Source organism: Strix aluco, chromosome 7 (assembly GCF_031877795.1).
Source record: "Strix aluco isolate bStrAlu1 chromosome 7, bStrAlu1.hap1, whole genome shotgun sequence".
Taxonomy (NCBI): Eukaryota; Metazoa; Chordata; class Aves; order Strigiformes; family Strigidae; genus Strix; species Strix aluco.
In genome coordinates, this window is record NC_133937.1 from 40,298,321 (window position 1) to 40,305,820 (window position 7,500).

A 7,500-nucleotide genomic window follows, 5' to 3' on the forward strand; every position below is an offset into this window, starting at 1 on the left:
CAAATATCCAGCCATCACCCGCCCCAGGAAATAACGGGGGGACTGGCTGAGAACTACACAATCGCTCCCACATCTCTTTATACCTTCAGCTACTCCTGGCAATTATGTGTTTCCAAGAGGACAGAGCCCAGCTTAAGTTGGCTTCTCAGTTACCCACGACAGATACGTATATAGCTTAATAACCCTGTTCGGATTAGCTAAAGGGAGCCTGCTGCCCACCAGCATCTCGTGAACCGCAGAAGAACTGCACAAACATAAAGAGGAAATCCTAATCAAATTTGGATTGGTAAAGAGCATTCCTGACAATCCACACAATACCAAGACCAATTCAATTTTATTGGTTGTTATTCAAAAGAAAGGGCACTCACATCTATCCTTTGTGCATTAATAACCTCACTCAAACTAGAGGATGGTAATTTTTTTTTTTTTTTTTTTTAGATTGGGGTTTTTGAGAGGTCTTGTGCTTGCTTTATAACTAAACTGAAGATTTTGCGCAGCCATGGGCCCAGGAAGCAAACCAAGCACTTATTTAAGATTTTCAGTAGCAAATTCACCTTTTAAATGACACCAGCGCATTCTTACATATTATCAAATTAACTTCTTCTGGTGCACATGTCACAGTAAAACAAATTTATCCCAAAAGTGAGGCTGGACCTTTGCTTTTTAATAACTCCTACAGCGTTTGGGTTGATTTTTATTCCGATATTCTTTAATTATTTTTTTTAGAAACTTTTACAAAGTGCAGTGGGAGTTTCACATGGAAGTCCTTGTTTGTATTCCTACTTTCTAAAAGCCTCCTTAAACACTGCTGGAGGATTAGGCCAGGTTTCTTTATTTCCTTTCCTACTATTTCTTTATCATTAAGGCCAAGGAGTTTTTAGTGAGCAGAATCCCGCTAATCGCTTGCCCCAGCCCCCATGGCTTTGTTTCTGTCAAAATAGCTCCTTTCAGCGGCAGCACGGAGCGAGCTGTCTGGGCAAATGAACTGCTCTTTCTCACCAGATGTGTAACCGTGTTTCGTCTTTCACGAGAGACAAGCTGGAGCCGACTCCTTCCGCTAGCTGGGCCTATGCTACATGTCTTACAACAACACAAATGTAAGCCCCTTCCTTTCCACACATGTTAAACTCATTTCCTAGTGAATTATTGGGAAAACACAACACTATCCTTACCGCTGCGTTCAGATGCTGCAGTTTACTCTCTGCACTTCTGGCACCGCCGTCATGCGATGATGGGCTCTGTATAATTTTCTGGCTGTGAAACTTTTGCTGAAAGTATCACAGATTTTTTTTTTTTTTTCATTTTTTTATTTTTGTAATTTGCCTCCAGCCTCGACATACCAGAATCTCTAAACCCTGCAGAAGAAATACCTTCCCTTTCTACCTAGCAAATGCTATGTACACTCTGGATTTTTTCCATCTTTGAGAAATAAGGACAGTTTGTTCAATAACAAAATAAAACCTAGAACTGAGCCAGCCATATTCTGTTTCAACTGAGCTGATATACCGAGGAACTAGAGAGTTTTCTTCAGCTTAAAATGTTAACGAACCAAAACAGTTAACAGAAAAGTCAAATCACTGAATCTCGTAAAATCCAGAGTACCCCTCAGCCTGTAAAATTCCCCAGCTTCAGATTTTTTTCGAAAGCGCAGTTACATCTTTATTTTAATAGGGCATTAATAATGCCAGTATAACGTCGTATTATATACAGTTTTGACCACAAACATTTTTGCGAGATTTGCTGTTAAGATAAACAAACAAGAGGAGCTTGTCCGCTGGCAGCTTGACCCGAGTGAATGGGTTTCATTTTCCTGGAGCGCGAGCTGCAGCGGGGCTGCCAAGCGCAGGTTGAGCTCCCGCGTCCCCTTCCCCTCGCCCCGCGTGTCAATCACCCCCTGGCATCCCCGGTGACAATTTCCATCCTCCCAGCCTGGAATTTCCACCTCCTCCAGCCCGGCAAAACACTCCCCCGGCCCTGCCAGTAACCCAACACTGCTGCGCCGGGGCTGCTCCTACCCCCGGCCCCCCAAAATATCTCTACGTTAGAAAAGGAGCCTTATTAAAGCCATTTCTACCACTTTGTTTCACAGGTTGGTTTTAGTTTGTTTGGATTTTGGGGGTTTTTTTAATTATCTGCTGTCTGAGAGTAATTATTTACTTCCTGGAAGCTCACGTACCAGAACTCTGAGTTTGAAAGATTTTTCCATAACCTAATCCAATTCATCAAAGGCATCCTAACAAAATTACAGGCTCTGGCAGTATCTTTGCTTTTCACCTGATAAGGCTGCAACAGAAGCCCGGGATGGTTTGTATCAGGGTACCTCCTGTAGTATAGTTTTTGACAGCTTTGCTTAAATCCCTTCCCCCTCTTTTCCTTTCTCACAAAAGCACACGATTTTATTATTCCCTCCAACTCTAGCCGTGCAATGCTTTGGGCTTCAGACAAATAATCGAGTATTACACAGGGAAAAAAGTGGTGCAGGAGTCTCATCTCGCACGTTTGGGATTCACTTGAGAACAATGGTCTTGAAGCTGTACGTGAGCACGTTCCTCCGCTGGCAACCCAGGTATTGCCACAATGTCATTAGCTGCGGGTCGTGCAGCGATTAAGAGCAGGGATTAAGAGGGAACGATGTAAACGCTGTGACTTAGATGACCCGAGGAAAAGAAAGAAAAAGAGAGGAGGAAGCGCGTACAAAGTCCCGGTTCCGGGGTGTCAGCAATCTCAGGGTTGCTGGATTAGCGGGGTTGCTTTGATTTGCCATTTTCTTTTCTGTGCGTACGTATGTTTGAAAAACCAACGTGCGCTCTGGGCTGTGTCCTCTCCTTCCCCGGCACCGGCCGTTTGCTTTTTAATAGCAGAGAGGTGCTCGTACCTGCGCGCCTCCAACGCCAAGCTGACTGCCCCTCTCTGCAAATGCATCCCTTGCAGCTATACCCATTAATCTACAATATACCACATTCCTAAGGAGAAGAAAAAAAAAAAAAAATCAATGTTGGGTTTCTGATAGAAATTTTTTAAAGAACTGGTTACCCAGGAAAGTTGTAATTTTTTAATACACTCTGAACTTGGTAGCACCAAGAGGACAATGAAAGCCAAAGAGCAGCTGAGCTATTTTAAGGTCTTTTCTCCCAGTAGTTGGGCACACATCTTAAAGGAAAATAAGAATTTAAAAAAATGACACCAAACTGGTCTGTTTTCATTGCATTATGCAGATGAAATGACAAGTTGTCATTTAAGAAGTTAATAAACAGTCACCATTTTGCAGGTTATCCAAATGCTACTGAATAGAAAACCTTGGATCCCTAAATGATGTGTAATTAAAATTATTTAAAAAATCCTCCTTGACAGGCCAGGGCTTAGCCAAAATGTAAATGACATTAAAGAAGACAATGAATTTAATTTTATTTAATGTCCCTTTTTGCAGATCCTCATTTACATAGCATTTTTAACAAAAGCGTTGACCTTATAAATGCTGGCATTTGTACAGCTTCTGCAGAGTTGGATTTAATCATGCTTTCGCAAAGCCATAAGGGAAAAAGCTTTAAGTTCTCTGGTTGGATATGGAGTAGGAATAAAAACATTGGGACTGGTCAAATGTTTATCCTCCTTGCTTCTGAAAACAACCTGACAAGAAGATGTAAAGGTCTAGGGAATAACCCATTGCTGTTTGTAAGGCTTGGTAATAATCATACATAATCGTTTGGAAATATAGCTAATAAAAAATATAATGAGTGTTCAGCAAAATCGGCATTAGGCCCAAATTACATGATATTAATACTTGAACAGGTGCAGAAAGGCGCTTTAAATGAGGTAAATGAATAAAATGTCCCAGAGCACAACTGTGTGCACTGACAAAAAGTCAATCACATGAATAATTCAGCGGCCGGGACTGCCAGCAAAGGTCAGCGGCTCTCACCTTTGTGACGGGAAGTGAAAGGAAACGCTGCTGACGAAAAAAACCCCCATCGCCCTCCAGCCGCCGCGCCGCAACCCCGCCGAAGGTGTAAACTTGGAGTAGGAAGGAAAGAAAGCGTTGCACCGGCGAGCCAGCGTAAAAAAAAAAAAAAAAAAAAAAAAAAAAAAGAGGAAAAATACTACAAAAACCCAGCATGAACAGTCAAGGGAAAATAATCTGAAATTACAGCCAGGGAAAGGTTAAGGGGGGTGGCTACCAGCAATGTCAATTATCTACAAAATCTGAGGTCAGTCGAAAAGTATTTTAAGAGCCTACGGGATTGAAATTTTGTAACAGCTGTTAAATATGACAAAACTTTTTATTCCCCCAAACTAAAGCTATTCCAAACTCCGTATGAAAGAAATGGGATAAACAGATGTCTGGCTTCCATACAGGAAAGTAGGACACACTTGGAATGATAAGTCTCCTAAACTCTATAGAATAATGCCAGATTTATTGGGGAGGGGGGTATTTACTACCCACGGAGATGCCAACTAGCAGTAGGACTGTGATGGTACCATCTGGAAACCCGCTGCAGAGCACGCGAGCGGCGATGCACCGCCAGCGCATCCAGCCCCGCCAGCGCGCTGCCAGGCCGTGTCCGGGTGGGGAGGTTCCCCGGCCGCCCCGCCGCCGCTCCTCGCCGCTTGCAACAGTTGGACACCCGGCCTTCGGGTCCGTTCGAGCCCAGGGAGCAGAGGAAAAGTCGAGGGGATGGGTCTTAGCAGGAATTTCCATACCTTCTAACGAAATATAGGATGGGGGCACCGAGGAATTATTTTAGCACGGAGAGTGGTTTTGGTTTAGCAGTTACGGCGGCATCCTGTAATCATTTACAGCCCTTGGAATGTATGGGTGAAATAGGAGAGATTTATCTGTTCATAGTTGTGATATGTAGACAATGGGTGTTCCTAATGAGGAACATCTGCTTTTGTGTTTTCCCAGAAAACATTATTCCACTATGAAAATGATACTCCCATCCTTTTCAGCAACACCGCAAAGAAAATATGGGCCTTTTCCTTTCTTTTATTTGCTTTTCTTTGGGTCAGTCTAATTTCCCAGGGACACTTTTTCTGTGGCATCTTTTTACTGACTGCGCTGCAATTTATGGTGGGTTTGTTCTTTAATACGTGAGTTACTGTGCTGTATGAATAGCCCCGATATGCCAGAAGATACTTAAATGTATACAGTAATAAAAGTGTATACACTCAGCCATGCTTCGTGAGAAACATCGAGTCGACGTAAATAAAAATTCTCAGTGAATTAAAAGGTCGCAGAGGCATGCGACACAGAAAACTGCTTCCAAGGCCTCTGGTTTTGTTCTTACATTTAAAGCCCACTGCAGGATTCAAACGCATAATTACATAAGTTTATTTAAAATATCTTAATTGCTAACAAATTATTATTCCTGAGGTGCATAAGGGGTTTTTTTTCTTCTTCTTTTTTTTTTTTTTTTTTTCCCCCAGTGCGATAAACAATTCAGACTATCACAGAGACTCCTAGTGTGGGCTGGAACAAATGGGTGGCCATAGATCTCAATTCAGGATTGAATTATTGGTTCGTATCCTGAGGACAAATATGCCTTATCTGGTCAAAAGCTGCTAAATGTATCCAAAGGACAAAAGGATCTAGTGAAGCATATTGTATATAATTCTTTTTTTAAGCCAACTAACCAAGCGGTAACACTTCTTATGGGAAACTGTAAATTGACCCACAAATTTGATGGGGAAATGTTGTTCTGTGATGCTCAAGAGGAAACACAAACCTGGAATTCAACACCGACAACAAATTTAGGTAACAAACTATTAACACACGGATCGAGCGAGCATCAGTTGGGGAGGGGGGGAGGTTAAAATACACGTCAGTTGTTTCAGAGGGCTACTGCTCTTACAGAGCTCTTTCACGTCCGTGCTTTCCTCCTACATTTGCTGCAATTTGCTCGGAGCGAACGTTACACTCGACAGTTTCTCAAAAACACATCTTGAGAGGAAGAGTGTCGCACCGACCTCCTTGCTGAGCCGCATGCAGCACGCAACCGAATTCTCCTCGTATTTTGACATGATAAGTGACAACTCTCTTCAGAAGGCTAAAATACACGCCACCCCCATAAAAACCAAATCTTGAAAATTCCTAATGCAGAAGGTGATTAAAATTCCTATAAAATTGTCATATCTTTAAATTTAGAAGCACAGCAGATTTTTCATCAATAATTAAGAGCTGGAAAGCATTTATGCTAGGCAGAAATGGAGTTTCAATCTTCCTTATTCAAATAAACATGATAAACCCATTAACCAAATGTTTTCTGATTTTTTGTATCTTCTCATGCTTCTGGAGTATCAAATGATAACACACTTCTGATAGTTTGGGGAAGGTATAACAGCACTGTTACTGTATAGCTTGTTTCAATTTTGCCAGGGCCACCCTTCACAGAACTGATATAAATTATCTCACAGTGATTCCAGGACATTATTATTATATATCATTATAATCCCTAATCCCTGAAAAATGTTATGTGTGCTGCGTTTCATTGTGCGTATGGACTATAAACATAAACTACTTGTGCATTTTTCAGGGTATACTCAATAGGCATGAAATGATCACTCTGACCATAGCCCTAAATTAAAGTCCGACCGAGCACAGAATAGCAAAATATTATTCTAATTTTCATTCCCGGATAATTTTCATGGCATTCTGGCATAGTCACCCTTTAACACAATTCACCGTTTACATCTGCAAAAGTCACACATATATCCTGAAAACTCTGAACAATGAACGTGCCCGTAATCCAATCATCAAAACTGTAACACGCTGTCTTGCATTTACCACGCCGCCAAGATTCCTCCACTTCCAAACATTTTTTAGCCACGAAAGCAGAAATAAATTCAGCTCGCAAGGCAACAACCCAGCGCTATATGATTTCCATAGCTAAAACACTAAAGACAAATATAATTATATTGATTTTTTGTACTTCGAGTTCTATAAAGTGGTGAACTTGTTCTCAATTGCCTGACACAATCCCAGAGTGATGGCAACAACTGGTCAGCCCTATTTGATTACTAATAAGAGAGATGTCCCTTCTGTCAGATACCTCACATTCTCCACTAAGCAAACAGCTATTTCAGCTAGTTAAACATTAGCATTGCTCTCCACTGGTGGTGCATATTTCTTTAGGCTTAACTCAGGGAGTTTTCCAGGTTTAATTTTTCAGTCACTGGACAGCAAAGTTCATGATCAAAAGATAACTTTGTCCTGCAAGCTACTGAAATACAAGCCTTCTTCAAACCAGCCTAACCCTCTCCTTCACCAAACCGGTGTCGCCTGAACATTTCTTGCTTCCATTTATTACTCCGAGGCACCGATTTCACTGTCTACCGTCAAGCCGAAATTGACTTTTGCTGCTACCATATTGCCCGCGAAAAAAATGGCTGTTCCGCTGCCAAAAATATCATCTCTTACGATTAAAAGAATGCCAAACCAGCTTTACCTTGCGTCTGGTGCAAACCTGCCTGAAAACAGGCCCTTTTGCAAAATACGGAGAGCGA

General features: G+C 41.7%; 1 protein-coding gene across 8 annotated transcripts in view; it reads right to left on the reverse strand.

Moving 5' to 3' along the window:
* EBF3 (EBF transcription factor 3) overlaps window positions 1–7,500 on the reverse strand; it is a 121,296-nt gene that overhangs the window by 104,315 nt on the left and 9,481 nt on the right. The gene's annotated exons all lie outside the window — the stretch shown is intronic.